Genomic DNA, 25,115 nt, shown 5'->3' with positions numbered 1-25,115 from the left:
TTGTCGGAGTCGAAGTCAAGCATGTCTGTTAGGTCATCGACAGTGGCTATAAAGTGGGTGGTGGGTGGGTTATGATTTTCTTCGTCATCTGTACCCCACACGGGCCGGGCATAGTTTGGCCAAGAGTCTCCTAATAAAAGAGAGATTTTAACGAATTTAGCACATCGCCGAAGGGGGAGTGCTGAAAGATATCCGCGGTGGTGTACTCCATTATTGGAACCCAATCGGACTCGATGGATCCGGACGCGCGCAGTTCAGAGCCCACGCCTGCACACAGGTCCGGGGGTCCGGTGACGCAGATCCCCTTAACGGTGGAGTCTGTGTTCGGCTCTACCACCAAAGAGTACGCGGCCGCCGTAGCGGGGTCCATCCACCCATCCTCGGTCGACGCGATCTGCCTCGGATTTAGGTCCGAAGCGGTTGCAGGGGCGATATCTGAAATACTGTTCGATAGCAGATTTAAGCCATGCTCGTCGTGACTGTTCGGCACTCCTGATGCAGGCCCGAATCCGTCGAAGATCAAGTCTGTGCGAATATCGGCCGTGTAATTTATGTTTCCAAACCTGACCTGATGGCCAGGGGTGTAGCTGTCGTTCTGCTCTAGATGGCCAAGCGAATTGGCCCGCAGTGCGAAGCCGCCGAACATGAAAATCTGCCCGGGGAGAAAAGTCTTGCCCTGGGCCGTGTTGTTGAAGGTTGAGGGAGCCATCGAGCCTTATAGCAACGAACCAGAGGAACTCTCAATGAAAGCACCAATGTCGGTGTCAAAACCGGCGGATCTCGGGTAGGGGGTCCCAAACTGCGCATCTAAGGCTAATGGTAATAGGAGACTGGGGACACGATGTTTACCCAGGTTCAGGCCCTCTCGATGGAGGTAATACCCTACTTCCTGCTTGATTGATCTTGATGATATGAGTATTACAAGACTTGATCTACCACGAGACCGTAGAGGCTAAACTCTAGAAGCTAGCCTATGGTCTCATTGTTTTGTCCTATGGACTAAACCCTCCGGTTTATATAGACATCGGAGGAGGCTAGGGTTACACAGGGTCGGTTACAAAGAAGGAGATCTATTATCCGGATCGCCAAGCTTGCCTTCCACGCAAAGGAGAGTCCCATCCGGACACGGGACGAAGTCTTCAATCTTGTATCTTCATAGTCCAACAGACCGGCCAAAGTATATAGTCCGACTGTCTGGATACCCCCTTATCCAGGACTCCCTCACCATCCACCTTGCCGGCGACGCCCCCCGCGAGAGGATAAGGCCCTGTGCCTCCCCTTCTCCTCGTGTCCTCCCTCACCTACCACCACTCCCACTTCCCCACTTGCGCCTCTCCTCCCCCAGATACACCTCTCCCCTCTCCCTCTCCTTCGCTCTAGAGAGGAGACCGATGCGGTCGCCGCTGTTCTCCATCGTCCATGCAGCCACAACCACCGCATCGTTTCACTGTCCCGTCCATCGCTCCGCCTCCCTTGACTATGCCTCCGCGACGAGCCGCAGGACACCGGGCACCCCCGAATGCTGCCTCGGCCTCGTCTTCCGCCTCGGATCACAGGAGCTCACCGGTGTCAATCCACTACACAACAGCTCCTAAACCTACCATGGGCCTTTCTTGCGCCGTGCAGTGAGCCCCTCATCCTCTCCCCTCAATCCCCTGGCCTCTTGCGCTCCCGTAACCACCGCGTCCGCCATGGCCGAGTGTGGCTTCGCCGTGCAGCTAGTCACCGTTGCTGTAGTCATTGCCAAGGCCGGGCAAGCACGACAACATGCTCAGGGCGCCTCCCTGGTGCTGCCCGAGCCTCCAACTCGTCTCCTTGTGCCCTCTGGCTGCATATCGCACCTCGGCCGAATTCCGGAACTCCCACGGTCGACGCTACCGTCGACTCCGTCTGTTTCAGACCACGTGAGTGCCGTAGATCGATGCGGATCGTTTCCCTCGTTCAAAAGCACTAGGCCGCGCGCCAAATGGTCGCCTGAGGCCGTTTTCCGGCAAGATCCAAGCCACGCTGCCACGTTTAGCATCGCCGGTGTTGAGCCTCCAGCCACCGCTGACGTGGCACACCTGGGGTCACCCTTGGGTCACTGCCAGCAGGCCCTGCATGCCCCGTTGACTGGGTTGATGAAAGATCGTGGATGTCGCCTAGAGGGGGGGTGAATAGGCGCTTTAAAATAATTACGGTTGAGGCTTGAACAAATGCGGAATAAACCTAGCGGTTAATTTGTCAAGCACAAAACCTACAACAACTAGGCTCACCTATGTGCACCAACAACTTATGCTAAGCAAGAAAAACTACTTAGGTGATAGCAAGATATATGACAAGAAACAATATGGCTATCACAAAGTAAAGTGCATAAGTAAAGGGCTCGGCTAAGAGATAACTGAGGCACGCGGAGACGATGATGTATCCCGAAGTTCACACCCTTGCGGATGCTAATCTCCATTTGGAGCGGTGTGGAGGCACAATGCTCCCCAAGAAGCCACTAGGGCCACCGTAATCTCCTCACGCCCTTGCACAATGCAAGATGCCGTGATTCCACTAAGGGACCCTTGAGGGCGGTCACCGAACCCGTACAAATGGCAACCCCTTGGGGGAGGTCACCGAACCCGTACACTTTGGCAACCCTTGGGGGCGGTCACCGAAACCCGTCAAATTGCTCACAGCGATCTCCACAACCTAATTGGAGACCCCGATGCTTGCCCGGAGCTTTGCACCACAATGATTGAGCTCCGAACACCACCAATCGTCTAGGGCGCCCAAGCATCCAAGAGGAACAAGCTCAAGGGTACCAAGCACCCAAGAGTAATAATCTTCTCAACTTGTAACTTCCACGTATCACATGAAGAACTCAAACCGATGCACCAAATGCAATGGCAAGGGCACACGGAGTGCCCAAGTCCTTCTCTCTCAAATCCCACCGAAGCAACTAATGCTAGGAAGGAAAATGAGAGGAAGAAGAAGAAGGAGAACACCAAGAACTCCAAGATCAAGATCCAAGGGGTTCCCCTCACATAAAGGAGAAAGTGATTGGTGGAAATGTGGATCTAGATCTCCTCTCTCTTGTCCCTCAAAAACAAGCAAGAATCCAAGGAGGGATTGAGAGTTAGCAAGCTCGAAGAAGGTCAACAATGGGGGAAGAACACGAGCTCAAAGGATAAGGTCCATTGGGGAAGAAGACCCCCTTTTATAGGACCTCCCGAATCCAACCGTTATGTGCTCAGGTCGTGCACAAGTGGTACTACTGCTTGAAGGAGCGGTACTACCGCTTAGCACGGTCAAAACAGCCCAACGAGAGAGAAAACATGAGTTTTTGGTCTTGAGCGGAAGTAGCCACGGAAGTAGCCACGGTAGTACTGCTCCAAGCGGTAGTACCGCTCCCAAGAGCGGTAGTAAAAAATTACTTCCGCTCTTGTCCATGGTAGTACCGTTGCAGCCTTTTTAGAACACCAAAACTGACACAACTTCTGCAAACGGACTCCGAATTCAACAAAACCAAGTTTGTTGGAAAGCTAGCGACAAGGGATAACACAATCTTGATAGAAAAATCAATAAGAAGCAAATGAGAAAAGGCCCAAAATAAAATGGTGAGAACCCTTCCTCGGATAAGACCGGTAAAACCTCCAACACCGAAAACATCATAGAAGACGCATGCAAACTCCATTTTCGATGAACTCAAGTTTGTCATCTAGATGACCATAAGCTCTAAGACTCACAAATATAACCAAACAACAACCAAGAAACATGATGCAAGGATGCAATGGTTTGAGCTCTCGACGAACGATACGATCAAGCTACTCACTTGAGAGCCCCCCTTGATAGTACGACTATCGATCCTATAACCCGGTCTCCCAACTACCACCATGAGACCGGTAAAATAGAAAACCTATCAAGGGCAATCCTTTGCCTTGCACATAATCCACTTGAGCTAGATGATGACGATCTTGTCCTCCTCAAGATGAACCACCTTTCTTGATTGCGTTGGGTCGATGGAGACTAGATGATTGCTCCCCCATACTCCACCATGGGTGAACCACTCTTTGGCACATCTTCACAAATCCATTGACACCACAATGGATGGCAAGCTTCAAGCACTTGATCTCTTTGTGATGCTCCACTTGAACTTGCACACATCAATCTTGATGACGATCAACACTTGATGTCATCCTCTCCATGGGATGAGTGATATCTTCCTCTTGACGCAAGCCCATGAACACGTACCTAACCCCACATAGAACTCTCACATAGACCATGGGTTAGTACACAAAGCACAATGGACAATGCTTACCATGCCATGGGATCACTTGATTCCTCTCGGTACATCTTCTACGCTTTGTGAGTTGATCAACTTGATTCACTCTTGACTTAGTCTTGATCAACCTTGAATCTTTCCAACTCTCTTCATTTGGATGATGTCTTGAAGGTAAACATGAATGATCACACAATCTTCTTCTTCAAGACATGCTTGCAATAAGCTCAACTCTCACATGACCAATCTTTGGATAATTCCTTAATAGCACCTTGGTCAACACAAACTCTCCTTGAAACCAACACATGTACTCCAAGAAAAGCCTATGGACAAAACCTTCAAATATAACTCAAGGCAACCATTAATCCATAGAGATTGTCGTCAATTACCAAAACCAAACATGCGGGCACTGCATGTTCTTTCAGTTGACCCAGTCAACGTGCTGACTAGGCAGCCTAGTGCCACTGACATGTGGGCCCGCGCTAATTAAACAGGTTTTATAAATAAACCAAATGTTAACTAATCTGTTATTTAGTGTTTATCACCAATTAGTCACTGTGTAATGGGGCCCGCACCCCTAATTAGTTTATTCCAATGTTAGATTAGTTTATTCCACTGTTAAACTAACAAAGGCTGACATGTGGGTCCTAGTGGCCCCACTTGTCAGGTTTGACCTGGTCAGTCGCTCTGTTGATTGATCCGTCGTCAACATGTCATGCTGACGTCATATTCCGTTTTTGTTAATTTAAATAATTTCTGGAAATGCTAAAATCTTTAGAAATTCATAGTAATTAAACCGTAACTCGGATGAAAATGTTTTCTACATGAAAGTTTCTCAAAAAATCCAACGGATCCAAATACGCGGTCCGTTTACCTGCCAGTTGCCTCTAACTATCTGAACATGGAACACTCCCCCTCCGGTCATCTGTCTGACACAGGTCCGAAACCGGGAAAACATTCCTGGTAGTTTTCCCCCTTCACTTATATCATGTAGCCATATGTTAGATCACACCCGACACATCATATTGCCATGTTATGCTTTGTGATGCTATGTTTGCTTTATATTTACTGTTTCTTCCCCCTCTTCTCTCCGGTAGACCCCGAGACCGATGATGCCCCTGTGATCGACTACGTCATCGACGACACTTCTCTATGATAGATCGAACAGAAAGAATAGCTTTGTGCTATTTTACTACGGACTCTTGAATAGATTAATCGGAAAGTATAAATTTGAGGTGGTTTCGTACCCTACAATAATCTCTTCATTTTTGTCCGCTATTAGTGACTTTGGAGTGACTCTTTGTTGCATGTTGAGGGATTGTTATATGATCGAACTAGTGCACCTATACAATTTACCATTGTATTGGGTGTGTTGGGGACACAAGAGACTCTTTGTTATTTGGTTGCATGGTTGTTTGAGAGAGACCATCTTCATGCTACGCCTCCCACAGATTGATAAACCTTAGGTCATCCACTTGAGGGAAATTTGCTACTGTCCTACAAACCTCTGCACTTGGAGGCCCAAAACGTCTACAAGAAGAAGGTTGCGTAGAAGACATCAGCCGCAAGTCCTCAAGATGGGCGATGGGGTCACATATTTCGTGAGTCTCTGCTTGTTACCGCGCGTACCTAATCCACTACGATTTGGATATTTGATCCGAGGGGCCTCTGGCCTGATAGCACTAACCATCACGTGGGCATAGTATGGGCGTTCTGTGTGGTATGCATCAGCCGAAGCTTAATAGACGTCAGCGATTGAGCGGCGCGCGCCGGGTTGGACTGCGTAAGCACTGTCAGATATCGGGTTCCGGCAAAACCCTTAAGGTTCGAACACTAGGATCTGCACGAAGATTTCCTCCTACCGAAACACGCCCTCAACCTCGCCATGATCTCTAAGCTAGCACGATGAACAACACAAGAGACACAAGATTTATACAGGTTCGGGCCACCGTTGTGGTGTAATACCCTACTCCTGTGTGTGGTGGTGGATTGCCTCTTGGGCTGGTGATGAATAGTATAAGGGAAGAATAGCCTCATGAGGAGGGGTGTTCTTGAGCTGGTGAGGTGCTCTACTTGGGAAGGATTCGTTCCGTCTCTAGATGAGATGCCCCTCCTACTGTGGTGGCTAGCCCTATTTATAGAGGCCCTGGTCCTCTTCCCAAATATTGAGCGAGAAGGGATCCACCAATGGCCATTTTGAAAGGGGACAACTAGTAGAGGCTATCCTAACTAAAGGTGGTCTTCGCCTGCCAAAGGCGCTGGTGGTGATGTTGTCTTGGGCTCCATGGTGACCTCCGTCCTGCCGTCTTGTTGGTCTTGGTCTTGTTGCACCGATATGGAAACCTTTGCATGATGCCTCGGTACTACACGCCTGCGCTTGCCTCCTTTGCAGCAACGAGGAAACGAGGACACTGTGCGGGCTGGCGCCCTCCTGGCACCCGCCTGGCATTGGTTGTCATGGCTTGCGTCACGGGAACCTCGCAAGGTACCACATGCCTTGATCTCTCCGCCTCCTCGCGAGCCTGCCTGGTGACGCCGCCCCTGAGGAGGCCTTGCATCGTTCGCCTCGCGAGGCTTGGCCCCTCGCGAGGTTCTTGAGCATTTGGTTGATGAAGACGGCCGTACTGGGCCACTGGTTGACCCACGCCGTAGGTCGCACACAGGCAAGTCTGGGGACCCCCGTTCCCAGAACACCAATAGTAGCCCACGGGCCCAAGGCGCGCTCGGACTTGGCTTAGCGGCAAAGCCAAAGGGCAAGTGCGGAGTACCATGGGCCCCAACAGCCTGGTGATACGTCTCCAACGTATCTATATTTTTTTATTGTTCCATGCTATTATATTACGTGTTTTGGATGTTTATGGGCTTTATTTTATACATTATTATCATTGTTGGGACTAACCTACTAACCGGAGGCCCAGCCCATATTGCTGTTTTTTTGCCTATTTCAATATTTCGAAGAAAAGGAATATCAAATGGAGTCCAAATGGAATGAAACCTTCGGGGACGTGATTTTTGGAACGAACAAGATCCGGAGATCTTGGAGGGCAAGTCAAGAAACAACCGGAGCCTCCACGAGATAGGAGGGCGCCCCCCCTGTAGGGCGTGCCCCCTGTCTCGTGGGCCCCTTGGGCATCGACCGACGTACTTCTTCCTCCTATATAAACCTACGGACCCTGAAAACATCCAGGGGCACCACGAAACACAATTTCACCACCGTAACCTTCTGTATCCGCGAAATCCCATCTTGGAGGCTTCGCCGGCACTCTGCCAGAGGGGGAATCGACCATGGAGGGCCTCTACATCAACTTCCTTGCCCCTCTATGAGTTGTGAGTAGTTTACCACAGACCTATGGGTCCATAGTTATTAGCTAGATGGCTTCTTCTCTCTTTTTGGATCTCAATACAATGTCCCCCCCCCCTCTCTTGTGGAGATCTATTCGATGTAATCTCTTTTTGTGGTGTGTTTGTCAAGATCCGATGAATTGTGGGTTTATGATCAGATTTATCTATGGATATTAATTGAATCTTCTCTGAATTCTTTTATGTATGATTGAGTTATCTTTGCAAGTCTCTTCGAATTATCAATTTGGTTTGGCCTACTAGATTGATCTTTCTTGCCATGGGAGAAGTGCTAAGCTTTGGGTTCAATCTTGCGGTGTTCTTACCCAGTGACAAAAAGGGTTACAAGACACGTATTGTATTGTTGCCATTGAGGATAACAAGATGGGGTTTATATCATATTGCATGAGTTTATCCCTCTACATCATGTCATCTTGCTTAATGCGTTACTCTGTTCTTATGAACTTAATACTCTAGATGCATGCTGGATAGCGGTCGATGTGTGGAGTAATAGTAGTAGATGCAGGTAGGAGTCGGTCTACTTGTTATGGACGTGATGCCTATATACATGATCATGCCTAGATAACGTCATAATTATTCGCTTTTCTATCAATTGCTCGACAGTAATTTGTTCACCCATCGTAATTCTTATGCTCTCGGGAGAAGCCTCTAGTGAAACCTATGTCCCGCGGGTCTATCTCTTATCATATTTGCTTTAAATCTACTTTTATTTGCATCTTTACTTTCTTGCATCTATATTATAAAATACCAAAAATATATTTATCTCTATCAGATCTCACTTTCGCAAGTGGTCGTGAAGGGATTGACAGCCCCTTTATTGCGTTGGTTGCGAGTTCTCAGTTTGTTTGTGTAGGCGCGTGGGACTTGAGGAGCCTCCTACTGGATTGATACCTTGGTTCTCAAAAATTGAGGGAAATACTTACGCTACACTTGCTGCATCACCCTCTCCTCTTTGGGGAAAACCAACGCTAGCTCAAGATGTAGCAAAAGGATTTCTGGCGCCGTTGTCGGGGAGGTCTTCGCTCAATTCAAGACATACCAAGTACCTATCACAAACCCATCTCCCTCGCATTTACATTATTTGCCATTTGCCTCTCGTTTTCCTCTCCCCCACTTCACCCTTGCCGTTTTATTCGCCCTCTCTTTCCCAATCTCCTCCTCTCTTTTTGCTTGCCGTTTTTCCTGTTTGCTTGTGTGTTGGATTACTTGTTGCCATGGCGCAAGATAATACCAAATTGTGTGATTTCTCGAATACCAATAATAATGATTTCCTTAGTACTCCGATTGCTCCTCTTAATGATGTTGAGTCTTGTGAAATCAATGCTGCTTTGCTGAATCTTGTTATGAAAGATCAATTCGCCGGCCTTCCTAGTGAAGATGCCGCTAAATAATTTTGTTGATTTGTGTGATATGCAAACGAAAAAAGATACGGATAACAATATCGTAAAATTGAAGTTATTTCCGTTTTCACTTAGAGATCATGCTAAAGTTTGGTTTTCGTCTTTGCCTAAAAATAGTATTGATTCTTGGAACAAGTGCAAAGATGCTTTTATCTCTATGTATTTTCCCCCCGCTAAGATCATCACTCTTAGAAACGATATTATGAATTTTAAACAACTTGATCATGAGCATGTTTCCCAATCTTGGGAAAGAATAAAATTGATGCTTCGCAATTACCCTACTCATGGTTTGAATTTATGGATGATCATACAAAAAATTTATGCCGGTTTGAACTTTGCTTCTAGAAATCTCTTAGATTCGGCCGCGGGAGGCACCTTTATGGAAATCACGTTAGGAGATGCTACAAAACTTCTTGATAATATTATGGCTAATTATTCTCAATGGCACACCGAAAGATCTTCTAGTAAAAAAGTGCATGCTATAGAAGAAATCAATGTTTTGAGTGGAAAGATGGATGAACTTATGAAGATGTTTGCTACTAAAAAATACTCCTCTTGATCCTAATGATATGCCTTTGTCTTCCTTGATTGAGCATAATAATGAATCTATGGATGTAAATTTTGTTGGTAGGAATAGTTTTGGAAACAACGCTTATAGATTTTTTTTTAATGCTAGACCGTTCCCTAGTAATTCCTCTAATAATTATGGAAATTTCTACAATAATTCTTATGGTAATTTTAATAAGATTCCCTCTGATTTTGAGACTAGTGTGAAAGAATTTATGATTTCTCAAAAGAATTTTAATGCTTTGCTTGAAGAAAAATTGCTCAAAGTTGATGATTTGGCTAGGAACATTGATAGACTTTCGCTTGATGTTGAATCTCTTAAACGTAGACCTTCTCCTCCTAAGCATGATATCAATGAGTCTCTCAAAGTAATGAGAATTTCCATTGACGAGTGCGAGGAAAGAACCGCTAGATTGCGTACTAAGAAAGATAGCTTTATAAAAGCGTGTTCTTCTAGTTTCTGTGAAAATAATGATGAGGATCTTAAAGTTATTGATGCGTCTCCTATTAGATCTATGTTTTTCAATATGAATTTTGATGACTATGGGACTCATGATGAATCAACTTTGCCTAGAAGGCGTCCCAAGAATTCGGAGTCTTTAGATCTTAATGCTAAATTTGGTAAAAGAGAGATTGGAGAATCCTCAACTTCTAATAATGTTGAAGCTACTATCCCGGATTTCAAGGAATTTGATTATGATAATTGATCTTTAAAAAGTTGTACTTCCTTGTTGCAATCCGTTGTTAATTCTCCTCATGCTTATAGTCAAAGCAAAGCTTTTACCAAACATATTGTTGATGCCTTGATACAATCTTATGATGAAAAACTTAATTTGGAAGTTTCTATACCTAGAAAACTTAATGATGAGTGGGAACCTACTATAAAGATTAGAATTAAATATTATGAGTGTTTTGCTTTGTGTGATTTGGGTGCTAGTATTTCCACGATTCCAAAAACTTTATGTGATATTCTAGGTTTCCATGATTTTGAAGATTGCTCTTTAAATTTGCACCTTGCGGATTCCACCATTAAAAACCTATGGGAAGGATCAATGATGTTCTTATTGTTGAAAATAGAAATTTGGTGCTCATAGATTTTATCGTTCTTGATATAGATTGCAATCTTTCTTGCCCTATTATTCTTGGTAGACCTTTCCTTAGAACGATTGGTGCGATTATCGATATGAAAGAAGGGAACATTAGATTCCAATTTCCCTTAAAGAAAGGCATGGAGCACTTTCCAAGAAAGAAAGTCAAATTACCTTATGAATCTATCATGCGTGCTAGTTATGAATCAAGTGCCAAAGATGGCACTTTTTAGATCTATCTTCGCTTTTATGCCTAGCTAGGGGCGTTAAACGATAGCGCTAGTTGGGAGGCAACCCAATTTTCTTTATGTTCTTTGTTTTTGTTCCTGTTTAGTGTTAAATTTTGTTTCTACTTTCTTTCTAGATGTGTTTTTATCTTTTGTTTAGTGTTTGTGCCAAGTAGAACCTATAGGATAAACTATGATGATGGTTGATTTGATTCTGCTGAAAAACAGAAACTTTGCACTCACAAGAAAAAATTCAATAAATCACAGAAACGAGATTTTTCATTGATTCTTTCTGCTGATGATCAATAAACAAATTTTCCAGTACGTCCTATTTTTGTAGGATTTTTAGAGTTCCAGAAGTTTGCGTTAGTTACAGATTGCTACAGACTGTTCTGTTTTTGACAGATTCTGTTTCTCGTGTGTTGTTTGCTTATTTCAATGCATCTATGGCTAATAAATTAGTTAATAAACCATAAGGAAGTTGGAATACAGTAGGTTTAAAACCAAAATAAATAAAGAATGAGTTCATTACAGTACTTATGTGGTGGTTTTGTTTTCTTTCACTAATGGAGCTTATAAGATTTCCTATTGAGTTTTGTGTTGTGAAGTTTTCAAGTTTTGGGTAAAGCTTTTATGGACTATGGAATAAAGAGTAGCAAGAGCCTAATCTTGGGGTGCCCAAGGCACCCCAAGATATTCATGAATAGCCAAAAGCCTAAGCTTGGGGATGCCCCGGGAAGGCATCCCCTCTTTCGTCTTCGTTCATTGGTAACTTTACTTGGAGCTATATTTTTATTCGCCACACGATATGTGTTTTGCTTGGAGCGTCGTGTATTATATTGGTATTTTCTTGTTAGTTTACCACAATCATCCTTGCTGTAACACACCTTTTGGGAGAAGCCTATTTTATTAGAATTTGCTAGAATACTCTATGTGCTTCACTTATATCTTTTGAGCTTGATAGTTTTTGCTCTAGTGCTTCACTTATATCTTTTAGAGCATGGTGGTGGATTAATTTTGAAGAAATTGCTAGTCTATCATGCTTCACTTATATTATTTTGAGAGTCTCTTAGTACAGCATGGTATTTGCTATGGTTACAAATTTGGTCCTAGAATGATGAGCATCCAAGTTGGGTATAATAAAAACTATCATAGAAAGTGAATTGGATGCTATGATCAATTTGATACTTGATAATTGTTTTGAGATATGGAGGTAGTGATATTAAAGTCATGCTAGTTGGGTGATTATGGATTTAAAGAATGCTTATGTTGAAGTTTGTGATTCCCGTAGCATGCATGTATGTTGAATCGCTTTGTGATGAAGTTGGAGCACAATTTTATTTATTGAATGTCTTCCTTATGAGTGGCAGTCGGGGACGAGCGATGGTCTTTTCCTACCAATCTATCCCCCTAGGAGCATGCGTGTAGTGCTCTGGTTTTTGATGACTTCTAAATTTTTACAACAAATATATGAGTTCTTTTGACTAATGTTGAGTCCATGGATTATACGCACCCTTTCACCTCTCCATTATTGCTAGCCTCTCTTGTACCGTGCAACTTTCGCCGGTACTATACACCCACCATATACCTTCCTCAAATCAGCCACCATACCTACCTATTATGGCATTTCCATAGTCATTCCGAGATATATTGCCATGCAACTTTCCACCGTTCCGTTTATTATGACACGTTCCATCATTGTCATATTGCTCTTTGCATAATCATGTAGTTGACATCGTATTTGTGGCAAAGCTACCATCATAATCTTCATACATGTCGCTCTTGATTCATTGCATATCCCGGTATACCGCCGGAGGCATTCACATAGAGTCATATCTTGTTCTAGCTTTGAGTTGTAAATTCATAAAAGTGTGATTATCTTCATTATTAGAGCATTGTCCTAGTGAGGAAAGGATGATGAAGACTATGATTCCCCCACAAGTCGGGATGAGACTTCGGACTTTACAAAGAAAAAAAAAGAGGGGAAAAAAAGAGAAAGGCCAAAACGAAAAAAAAGAGAAGGCCAAAAAAAGGAATGAGAGAAAAAGAGAGAAGGGACAATGCTACTATATATTTTTCCACACTTGTGCTTCAAAATAGCACCATGATCTTCATGATAGAGAGTCTCATATGCTGTCACTTTCATATACTAGTGGGAATTATTCATTATAGAACTTGGCTTGTATATTCCAATGATGGGCTTCCTCAAAATGCCCTAGGTGTTCGTGAGCAAGCAAGTTGGATTCACACCCACTAGTTTTCTTTTGTTGAGCTTTCATATATTTATAGCTCTAGTGCATCCGTTGCATGGCAATCCCTACTCACTCACATTGATATCTATTAATGGGCATCTCCATAGCCCGTTGATACGCCTAGTTGATCTGAGACTATCTTCTCCTTTTTTGTCTCCCCCACAACCACCATTCTATTCCACATATAGTGCTATGTCCATGGCTCACGCTCATGTATTGCGTGAAAGTTGAAAGAGTTTGAGATTATTAAAGTATCAAACAATTGCTTGGCTCGTCATCGGGGTTGTGCATGATTAAATACTTTGTGTGATGAAGATAGAGCAACAGCCACACTATATGATTTTGTAGGGATAACTTTCTTTAGCCATGTTATTTTGAGAAGACATGATTACTTTGCTTAGTATGCTTGAAGTATTACTATTTCTTATGTCAATATGAACTTTTATTTTGTATTATTTGGATCTGAACATTCATGCCACATTAAAGAAAATTGCATTAAGAATTATGCTAGGTAGGATTCCACATCAAAAATTCTCTTATCATCATTTACCTACTCGAGGACAAGCAGGAATTAAGCTTGGGGATGCTTGATACGTCTCCAACGTATCTATAATTTTTTATTGTTCCATGCTATTATATTACCTGTTTTGGATGTTTATGCGCTTTATTTTATACACTATTATCACTTTTGGGACTAACCTACTAACTGGAGGCCCGGCCCATATTGCTGTTTTTTTTGCCTATTTTGGTATTTTGAAGAAAAGGAATATCAAACGGATTCCAAACGGAATGAAACCTTCGGGAACGTGATTTTTGGAAGGAACAAGATCCGGAGAGCTTGGAGTGCAAGTCAAGAAACAACCGGAGCCTCCACGAGATAGGAGGGCACCCCCCTATAGGGTGCGCCCCCTGTCTCGTGGGCCCCTCGGGCGTCCACCGATGTACTTCTTCCTCCTATAAATACCTACGGACCCTGAAAACATCCAGGGGCACCACGAAACACAATTTCCACCACCGTAACCTTCTATATCCGCGAAATCCCATCTTGCAGCCTTCGCCGACACTCTGCCGGAGGGGGAATCGACCATGGAGGGCCTCTACATCAACATCCTTGCCCCTCCTATGAGTTGTGAGTAGTTTACCACAGACCTATGGGTCCATAGTTATTAGCTAGATGGCTTCTTCTCTCTTTTTGGATCTCAATACAATGTCCCCCCCCCCTCTCTTGTGGAGATCTATTCGGTGTAATCTCTTTTGGCGGTGTGTTTGTCGAGATCTGATGAATTGTGGGTTTATGATAAGATTTATCTATGTATATTAATTGAATCTTCTCTAAAATTTTTATGTATGATTGAGTTATCTTTGCAAGTCTCTTCGAATTATCGATTTGGTTTGGCCTACTAGATTGATCTTTCTTGCCATGGGAGAAGTGCTTAGCTTTGGGTTCAATCTTGCGGTGTTCTTACCCAGTGACAGAAAGGATTGCAAGACACATATTGTATTGTTGCCATAGAGGATAACAAGATGGGGTTTATATCATATTGCATGAGTTTATCCCTCTACATCATGTCATCTTGCTTAATGCGTTACTCTGTTCTTATGAACTTAATACTCTAGATGCATGCTGGATAGCAGTCTATGTGTGGAGTAATAGTAGTAGATGCAGGCAGGAGTCGGTCTAGTTGTTATGGACGTGATGCCTATATACATGATCATGCCTAGATAATGTCATAATTATTCGCTTTTCTATCAATTGCTCGACAATAATTTGTTTACCCACCGTAATGCTTATGCTCTCGAGAGAAGCCTCTAGTGAAACCTATGCCCCCCGGGTCTATCTCTTATCATATTTGCTTTCAATCTACTTTTATTTGCATCTTTACTTTCTTGCATCTATATTATAAAATACCAAAAATATATTTATCTTATCATACTATCTCTATCAGATCTCACTTTTGCAAGTGGCCGTGAAGGGATTGACAACCCCTTCATTGCGTTGGTTGCGATTTCTCAGTTTGTTTGTGTAGGCGCGTGGGACTTTTGAGGAGCCTCCTACTGGATTGATACCTTGGTTCTCAAAAACTAAGGGAAATACTTACGCTACACTTGCTGCATCACTGTCGGTGTAAAAACCGGCGCATCTCGGGTAGGGGGTCCCAAGCAGTGCGTCTTAGGATCAATGGTAACAGGAGGCAAGGGACACAATGTTTACCCAGGTTCGGGCCCTCTCGATGGAGGTAAAACCCTACTCCTGCTTGATTAATATTGTGATATGGGTAGTACAAGAGTTGATCTACCACGAGATCAGAGAGGCTAAACCCTAGAAGCTAGCCTATGGTATGATTGTTGTTGTATGTCTATCGACTAGCCTGGCCCTGGTTTATATAATGCACCAGAGGCCTAGGATAACAAGAGTCCTAGCCGAATACGCCGGTGGGGGAGTTGTCCTTGTCTTGATCGCCAAGTCTTGTGGATTCTTCCTTGTATGCGGCAGCTGTCCGGACTGGCCCATGAGTATACGGCCATGGGGGTCCTCGGCCCAATCCAACTGATCGGGAGACGACGTGTTGAGTACCCCCTAATCCAGGACACAGTCAATAGCCCCCTGAACCGGTCTTCAAGTTGGGGACGCTCCTCGATTCTTCTGAACTGTTCTTCATCTTCGGTTGCCGGTCTTGAAAACTGGTTCAACAAATCTTCTCATCTTCTATCTTGAGGATCACCGAAATGCATTCGACGAGTTTATACGTCGGGTATCCAAGGAGCCCCTTTAAGTTTCCGGCCTTTATCAATGCCTTGTTATTTTTATGCCACACCTCGGGTTCGAAGTTGTTCCCGGGAGGCAGTCTCCTCTTGCATCCGAGCTCTAACACCGGACTGCATTCAAGGTATCTCTTGCAGCCGAGCACCAATGCCGGATTGCTTTCGAGCTCCAACGTCGAAATGTATCCAAACTCCAACGCCGGATTGTGTCCAAGCTCCAATGCCGGACTATATCCAAGATGTCATAGATCATCTTGGTCCAAAAAAGTTGAAGGAGTTTAGCCGAGCTTAATGCCGGAAAGGCCCTCTAAGGAGCCAGCCACTTGCTTCCGAGCTATATGCCGAACTGCTTCCGAGGTGGTTAAGCACCTCGGTCATGGGCTGATTTTTGGTCAATGTTTTTATTGATGCAATTTATTCTCTGACGAGATATATAGCCAATAGCCCTCAAGGTGTGTATCGGTCTAAAACCCGAGATGCACCTGAAGGATGACATAAGACCGCTGATCCCAGTAACCGCTGAGACTCAGGTTGATTCGCAAAATCAGACTGAGGATCAAGTCCTAGCTCGGCAGAATACTTCAGGACACAAAAAGCAGCATGCTCAGTCCTCAAGACTCAGGTTGGGTGCGGCCGACCAACTTGAGGATCAAAATCTCCTCGGAAATTGTATTGCACTTAAAATTTTCTGCACAGAACAGGCAATGCAGTAGCCCCCGAGACACTCGTCGGGTGGCAAGACCAGATCAGGGGATCGATGTGCCCCTTTAATATTTGTAAGTAATAAGCACGAAGCCCAGTAGACCCTGAGCCTTGATGCGGGCACGGGTGTCCGAATTAAGGATCGATATCCATAGTAAAATCACAAATTATGTGTAATGAATCTATGTATCCAAGTACTTTATGGCATTAATGCTCGGATCCGCATTGTACAAAACTTTGTTGACCGACCATCGGCTTCCACCTCCTCAGCCAATAGCCGAGGAGTGTTTGTCCTACTTTATACAGCCTTTATGAGGGCAAAGATTTTCAACAAACAAGGCAATCTGGCCATACGGTTTTATAAACAAAGGTACATAGAGAGATATGTTATATTACTGTTTAACAGAAGAAATGTCTTCCAAATAAAATAGTCCCGCTATCGGTTCCTTTCTTTGGGTTGTCATGCTAAGCATGATCATGAAACCTCAGCTCCAATGTAAGAGAAAAATATCGAGGATTTAGTTTGGGAGGCCAGTTAATAGCCCCCGGTAGTGTTCGGCGATAGTCAAGGTCAAGCCATAAACACTTCGGCCACTGTTATGAATGGACCGTCGTTTAACACCGTCATCGGAGCGCTGACCAGTTTACGCTTATTGTGACAGTCAGCTTTTGGCTTTCTCCACTGAGGTGCTTAACCATGTAAGCTGGAAGTACAATCGTAGTGGTTCTCCCTGTGCACACCTAGCCAAACAAAGCGAAACGTAGGAGGCAAGCGCAGGAGCCGGGCAACCCAACTATTGACCGAAGACACAATTCGAAACCGATGCATATATAGCAATATCCGAGAATGTTTTTGCCGAATCTCTAAAGGTGTCCGGCGTTGCACTGCGAGACTTGTACTAAAAACACACAAATAGTTTAAAAGTGCCATGGGCTCGAAAAGCCAAAAAACTTATTCAAAAGGTTAATGTCCAAACTAGATCAAGTGTTCGGTGCCAATCCGAAAAATGGACTTTAGAAAAAAAAAGGTGCTTCTGTCGTGCTTTAACATGACACATCCTATCTCAAAACTTCAAGTGGGTCAGCCTAAGGCTTCAACCTCCTATCCCGAAGGAGGAGTACTTCTTACTAGGCCAGTTTAGCAAACTAAACTCTAGCGGCTTTGAGAGAGAAATTAGGCTCCCCGGCTAGTGACCACACACTTGTGTCGGAAAAAGGAGTGATAAATAATAATAATAACTTTGCAACGACTAAGAAGAAAAACACTTATTATAAAACAGCTCAAATAAACATAAGAGCCTCCAAGTGACTTGGGTAAAAGAATGATTGCATGTACCGAAGTACTTATATCATATCTATGTTCAACCGAACTTTAAACGCGTCTTAACCGACCGTCGGCTTCTCCCTCTTCGGTCAAGGACCGAAAAGTGTTATCTACTCCACCTGTCGAGAATATTGACGGTGTTTCCAATAACCAGGTAATCAGGCCATAAGGCTGTAACAGACAAAGCACGCTCAGGGAACTTATGCTATATTACTGCGAAGTGTAAGAAGCATCTTCGAAGAAAATAGTACCCCCATCGATACCTTTCTTTGGTACTCATTGTTATTATGAGACTTGTGCAATAGATTTTTTGTACTCATGAGTTCCGTTGTGTGCCGACCATGATTGAAAACAATAAGAGCGCTAGCTTTCAGCTTCACCCAGTCTGAGGTCCGGCTCGGGTGACCCGATCGTGACAATCACAGAGGTGCTCCCTTTACTCCCTAGCTGAACAACCGGGAACGTAGGGGTAAGCACAGGAGCCAGGCAACCCAGCTTGCAAATCGCTTAAGTCAATATGGTGCATATTGTGGCGTAATACACGAACAAGGAACGAAGCTGTACAAGTATAATCATATGCAAGAGGAAAAAGCTTCATGAAGGAAGCCCCCAAGTAAATGGGGTATTTGAATTTGTGTGTCACAAACAAAGTTTGGACAAGGAAATTTTTACAAGCAACTTTTTGCCAAAAAAGTATAATGCTTGGTCGAGCCGAACACAAGTTAAAAATTGAAGCTTTGAGCATGAAAGCGACTTAGCTGGTTAATGTGTTCGGTATTGATGACATGGTCTGAGCTTGATACAGGACAAGGTTCCATCCCCCAAGCCGTCCCCGAGGTGGCGGAGCAAAGAGCTCGGCACTTCAAAGTGGTGACATAGCATAGTCAATGCAGGACGGCAGGGTGATGTCGAAGTCCCCGACATGGGGTAATGAAGTGTTGACGAAGCCCCCCGTCCAGCCGAGGTGACGCCAAAGGATATAGTCCGGCTGGATCATTTTCCTGTGCACAAAAAATAGTGCAAACTGGAGATAATAGTAATAATAATAAAAAAAATCGTTGCATAACAAATAATTTATGCAAAGTGAGTAATAAAAGAAATATGGCCTGGTGCCGAAGTTAATGTCGATGCAGGGCGGCGGCGTGATGCGGTAAAGGCATGGCAAGGCCTGAATTCACAGGTCGGTTCGAGTTCCGGATGCGGCGTTCGCCGGACTATGTAACGAAACTGACCGAACCACCATGCGACCATCGTTAATGCGGCCACCATTTGATAGACCTGCGTATAGATGATGGAACAAAGTAGAGTAATAATTCCTTGGGAAAAATAAACCCGAACAAGCAAAAATTGCTGGGATTAATAGCACCTGGTTTATTTGTTGCAGCGGTTCGAAGAAAGGTTACTCCCAAAATTGGGACTCGATCCGCACACCCATTGCCTGATGGGTGATGAAGCGAAGGCATGATGATGCTGGCAAAGGCTGGCTCGCCGAGGCAAAGCCCGTGGTCCAGCTAATGTGATGAAGCTGGTTGGCCGGTGACGCCGGAGTCTCCGGGGTAAGTTGATGAAGGGATGACGAAGCCCCCAGTCCAGGCGAGGAGACGGAGCAGGTCGGTGAGGAGATGTGTCAGCCGAGGTGTTGAAGTAGTTCGGCGTGATGGACACCGGCTCGATGAAGCAACAGTTCGGCCATGCCGATGCAGGTCATAGTGTAACGCCCTCGATGCGGCTATAGCTCCCACGTGTCGAGGCACGACTTAGAGGCATAACCGCATTGAAAGCAATGTCGCAAGTCAGGCAATCATTACAACATCCCATGTAATACATAATAAAGGGGGAGATAACATAGTTGGCTTACACTCGCCACGTCACATCAGAGTACATAAATAACATCCATCAAACAAGCACTCATGGCCCGACTACGGCGCCAAAATAGAAAAGACCCCCAACATGCGACAAGGTCCTGAATCGATAACCCCAACTAGGCACCACTACTGATCATCCGGAAAAGATACGTAGTATCGCTGAGAGTCCTCGTCGAACTCCCACCTGAGCTCGTAATCGTCAACTGGAGCAGAATCACCTGGACCTGCATCTGGAGTAGTAGTATCTGTGAGCCACAGGGACTCAGCAATCTCACACCCACGCGATCAAAACTATTTAAGCTCATAGGAATGGATAAGGCAAAAAATATGTGGATCTGCCGCAAGCGACTAGCATATGTGGTGGCTAACTTATACGCAAAAGAGAGCGAGAAGAGAAGGCGAAGCTCGAGCGAGAAGCTAAAAGAACATCCTGCGCAAGCATAACTCCAACACCGTGTCCACTTCCCGGACTCCGCCGAGAAGGGGCCATCACGGTAACACACACGGTTGATTCATTTTAATTAATTTTTAGTTCAAGTCATCTACAACCGGACATTAACAAATTCCCATCCGCCCATAACCGCGGGCACGGCTTTCGAAAGATCAATCCCTGCAGGGGGGTCCCAACTTAGCCCATAACAAGCTCTCACGGTCAACGAAGGAATAGACCTCCACCCAAGACACACCGATCAGACTCGGTATCTCGGTACAACAAGATGATTCGGCAGGTTAAAACAAGTCCAGCAACACCGCCCGAATGTGCCGACAAATCCCGATAGGAGCTGCACATATCTCTTTCTCAGGGCACGCTCGGATAGGTCAAGCTACGAGTAAAACCAAACCTCAAGTTTCCCCGAGGTGGCCCCGCAGGCTGCCTGGTTCGGACCAACACTCAGAGGAGCACTGGCCCGGGGGGGTTAAAATAAGATGACCCTCGGGCTCCGGAAACCCAAGGGAAAAAGAGGCTAGGTGACAAATGATAAAACCAATGTTGGGCATTGCTGGAAAAGCTTTAATCAAGACGAACTATCAAGGGGTTCCCATTATAGCCCAACCGTGTAAGGGACGCAACAATCCGGGAACATAACACCGATATGACGGAAACTAGGGCGGCAAGAGTGGAACAAAACACTAGGCGAGAGGCCGAGCCTTCCACCCTTTACCAAGTATATAGATGCGTTAAGATAACATAGCAATATAATGATATCCCAACAAGCAATATAAATGTTCCAACAAGGAACGGCTCCAATCTTCACCTGCAACTAACAACGCTATAAGAAGGGCTGAGCAAGCGGTAACATAGCCAATCAACGGTTTGCTAGGACAAAGGTGGGTTAGAGGTTCAACATGGCAATTGGGAGGCTGACAAGCAAAAGGTAGGCATCGAAGCAGTGGCAAGCAAAAGAGCGAGCAAACTAGCATAGCAAAGATAGTAGTGATTTCGAGGGTATGATCATCTTGCCTGCACAGTTGTCAGAGTTGACTGGATCCTCACAAGCAAACTCAACGGGCTCCTCGGTAGCAAACTCGTCTCCCGGCTCTACCCAACAAGACAAACAAGCAACAAGGATACAATCAACCACGGGCAAGACCAAGCAATATGATGAAATGACGATATGCTATGCGGGATGCGATGCGGGATGCAAAATGCAAGATATGACAGGAAATGCATGAACCTGGCATCAACTTGGAAAACCAAGTGTGCCACTGGATAGAGGGGATGAAATCGCTTGAAAACGATATAAAGATCATAGGAATCGGAGCTACGGTTTGGAAATGGCAAGCGTTTTAAGATATGACACCGGTCTGCGATTTACAGCAAGTAGGCATCTAAATGCAACGAAATGAACATGCTACAGCCACCAAACATGAAAACAAAATACATGGCAGTGATGTACACAAGATGGTTGACAAAACACTAGCACTGAGCCATAGGCAAATTCATCCATTAAGAGGTTCAAACAAGCATGGCTAAAACGCAAATGCAAAACAGATTTCAGACTTAGTGAAATTAACACTAGTCTGAAATTTCAGATCACGAAGCCCTCTTCGGAGCAGCAAAACAACATGATAGAAAACCTAAACATGACAAGTAAGAACATGGCATGGAGCTACTCAACAAGCTTAACAAAACACCCAAAGTGACCTGGGGCCAAAAGGGTTCACAAAATACTCTACCGAGCTCACGAACATCGCTCGAACACAATCAGTTTTTAGACTTAGTGAAAACTGAGACATGCTGAAATTTAACTCACGAAGGCATGTAAACGAGCTCGATGCACTCACTACGGTGCAAGTCATGGCAAGGAAAGCATATCACCAGCAAGAAGGCACAAAGTGCTAGCTACACATGGCAAGAACGAAGGCATAGCATGCATGGAACGCTAACGGTAGCATCGGCGAAATCGCAAACAAGTTGACGATCTGCCCGGATTAACAATGAAGCAAAAGTTGAGCTCGATTGAGTCAACCTAGAGCACTCCACAAATGCAAACAAAGACATGGATGGATAGAGCATAACATAAATATCAAAACTCCCTTACTGATCATCCTCAAAAGAGGCACGGATCACTAGGAAACAAGCTGGACATATAGCATCGTGAACTAAAATATCCCAGACTTAGTGAAAATCACTAAGTCCCTGAAATCTGCATTCTCAGGTACCCTACTTCGCAAGCTTGCACAAGACAACACACACATCCTAAAAATGCATGGGTGGCACCTCTGGAAAGAAGACAAAATGCTTCACAATACATCCCAAAGGGGCACAGGCATATCATGCACGAATTAAATATAGCAAAAATGACAAAAGTGCATGATGAACTAACGGATCTGCAATTTAACTCACGAAGCCTCCTTCTAACAGCATTTTGGGTATCAAGATGACCTCAAATGCAAATGATGCAATGGAATGAAATTATGTACATGTCGAGACAAAGATTTTGATATATCATACGCCCAAAACGGAGCTACGGTTGTGGAGATACAAGCAGTCAAAGATAGCACGAAAATTAGGGTTTCGGGGGAGAGAGGTCAACCGAAATATCCCAGATCCAGATCTGGATCGGGCACGGACTCCGAGGCGGCGGCGGGGAACACTGTAGCTGGCCGGACTTGGCCGCCGGAGTCGCGGGAGGAGGCGGCCGGGGCGGATCCGGTGGTCGCCGGGGCGACGAGGGTCGGCGAGGTGGCCGGCGGGGCCGGCCGCGGGCGAGGGCGCGGCCACGGAGGCGCGGGCGCGCGGCGCGGCGGCGGCCGGTGCGGCGGCGGCGACGGCGCCGGTCGCCGGAGGTCGGGGAGGCGGCGGATCCCGGCGGGAGGCGAGTCCCGGGCGGCGGCGGAGCTCACCGGGCCGCGGGGGCCGGATGCGGGCTCCCGGGCCGCGGTGGGAGGCGGCGGCGGCGGGGGTGACGTGGCGGCCCCCGAGTGGGCGGGCTGCAGCGGCGGACGCTGTCCGGCCGGGGGCGGACACGTCCGTCGGCGCGGATCTGGCGGGGATCTGTTTTTTTTTAGGGTTTCGGGGAGAGGGAGAGATCCGAAAACGGAGGGGTGTATATATAGGCATAGAGGGAGCTAGGAGAGTCCAAATGAGGTGCGGTTTTCGCCCACACGATCGTGATCGAACGCTCTAGGACATGGAGCAGAGTTTGGTGGGTTTGGGCCAAATTTGGGGGGTGTTGGGCTGCAACACACACGAGGCCTTTTCGGTCCCTCGGTTAACCGTTGGAGTATCAAACGAAGTCCAAATGACCCGAAACTTGACAGGCGGTCTACCGGTAGTAAACCAAGGCCGCTTGGCAAGTCTCGGACCAATCCGGAAATGTTTAATCCCCACACGAGAAAGAAAGGTAGAAATGACCACCGGAGGAGAACGAAACGCCGGAATGCAAAACGGACAACGGGGAAAATGCTCGAATGCATGAGATGAACATGTATGCAAATGCAATGCACGTGATGACATGATATGAGATGCATGAAAACGAAAACAACACACACGAAGACAAAGACCCAACCCGAGAAATAAATATAACTTAGCGCCGGAGACGGCAAGAGTTGGATACAAATATGGAAAGTTACATCTGGGGCGTTACAACACTCCACCACTACGAAAAGATCTCGTCCCGAGATCTAGGACTGAAAGAACTCCGGGTACTCAGAACGGAGGTCGGGGAAGGCTCTGATTACCAACTTGTAACGCCCTCGATGCGGCTATAGCTCCCACGTGTCGAGGCACGACTTAGAGGCATAACCGCATTGAAAGCAATGTCGCAAGTCAGGCAATCATTACAACATCCCATGTAATACATAATAAAGGGGGAGATAACATAGTTGGCTTACACTCGCCACGTCACATCAGAGTACATAAATAACATCCATCAAACAAGCAACATGGCCCGACTACGGCGCCAAAATAGAAAAGACCCCCAACATGCGACAAGGTCCTGAATCGATAACCCCAACTAGGCACCACTACTGATCATCCGGAAAAGATACGTAGTATCGCTGAGAGTCCTCGTCGAACTCCCACCTGAGCTCGTAATCGTCAACTGGAGCAGAATCACCTGGACCTGCATCTGGAGTAGTAGTATCTGTGAGCCACAGGGACTCAGCAATCTCACACCCACGCGATCAAAACTATTTAAGCTCATAGGAATGGATAAGGCAAAAAATATGTGGATCTGCCGCAAGCGACTAGCATATGTGGTGGCTAACTTATACGCAAAAGAGAGCGAGAAGAGAAGGCGAAGCTCGAGCGAGAAGCTAAAAGAACATCCTGCGCAAGCATAACTCCAACACCGTGTCCACTTCCCGGACTCCGCCGAGAAGGGGCCATCACGGTAACACACACGGTTGATTCATTTTAATTAATTTTTAGTTCAAGTCATCTACAACCGGACATTAACAAATTCCCATCCGCCCATAACCGCGGGCACGGCTTTCGAAAGATCAATCCCTGCAGGGGGGTCCCAACTTAGCCCATAACAAGCTCTCACGGTCAACGAAGGAATAGACCTCCACCCAAGACACACCGATCAGACTCGGTATCTCGGTACAACAAGATGATTCGGCAGGTTAAAACAAGTCCAGCAACACCGCCCGAATGTGCCGACAAATCCCGATAGGAGCTGCACATATCTCTTTCTCAGGGCACGCTCGGATAGGTCAAGCTACGAGTAAAACCAAACCTCAAGTTTCCCCGAGGTGGCCCCGCAGGCTGCCTGGTTCGGACCAACACTCAGAGGAGCACTGGCCCGGGGGGGTTAAAATAAGATGACCCTCGGGCTCCGGAAACCCAAGGGAAAAAGAGGCTAGGTGACAAA

This window comes from Triticum aestivum, chromosome 1B (genome assembly GCF_018294505.1).
Source record: "Triticum aestivum cultivar Chinese Spring chromosome 1B, IWGSC CS RefSeq v2.1, whole genome shotgun sequence".
NCBI classification, from domain to species: domain Eukaryota; kingdom Viridiplantae; phylum Streptophyta; class Magnoliopsida; order Poales; family Poaceae; genus Triticum; species Triticum aestivum.
Note: the sequence above shows the minus strand (reverse complement) of the source record.